A 498-nucleotide genomic window follows, 5' to 3' on the forward strand; every position below is an offset into this window, starting at 1 on the left:
CATATACATTCCTGTCTTTAATTTTCTTTACACCCATTCATTGATATCTTACTTGTATTTTCTTCTCCTTTATTCAACTGCATTTTCAAAATAACTCTAGATCTTGAGCCATTTTTCAGTGTTATCATATCAATTTCTAAATGGTTTACTGTGGTTTATTCTGACTAGCTTATTTATTGGCCATGTAACAATGCTGAATATTCATGCAAATGCTGTATCAATTATTTCTCATTTATGAATTTAATTTGTATAGGAATAAAGATGAAAACTTTTTGCTTTCTATCTTTTGCATTTCAACAGTATTATGGTGTATTTTTCTTTTTTTCAGCAACCTATCGTAAGGCTTTTTTTGATTTCTCAACCCGTATAAAGATATGATAGTTACAGGCCTAAACATACATCGTCAGTTATTAATATAAGAACTATTTACTTGCTGAACTATCTAATACCGTTTTGATATGTTCTTTTGTCCTTCATCAGCAGACATACAAACACAAG

The sequence above is a fragment of the Penaeus monodon genome, chromosome 29, assembly GCF_015228065.2.
Source record: "Penaeus monodon isolate SGIC_2016 chromosome 29, NSTDA_Pmon_1, whole genome shotgun sequence".
Lineage (NCBI taxonomy): Eukaryota > Metazoa > Arthropoda > Malacostraca > Decapoda > Penaeidae > Penaeus > Penaeus monodon.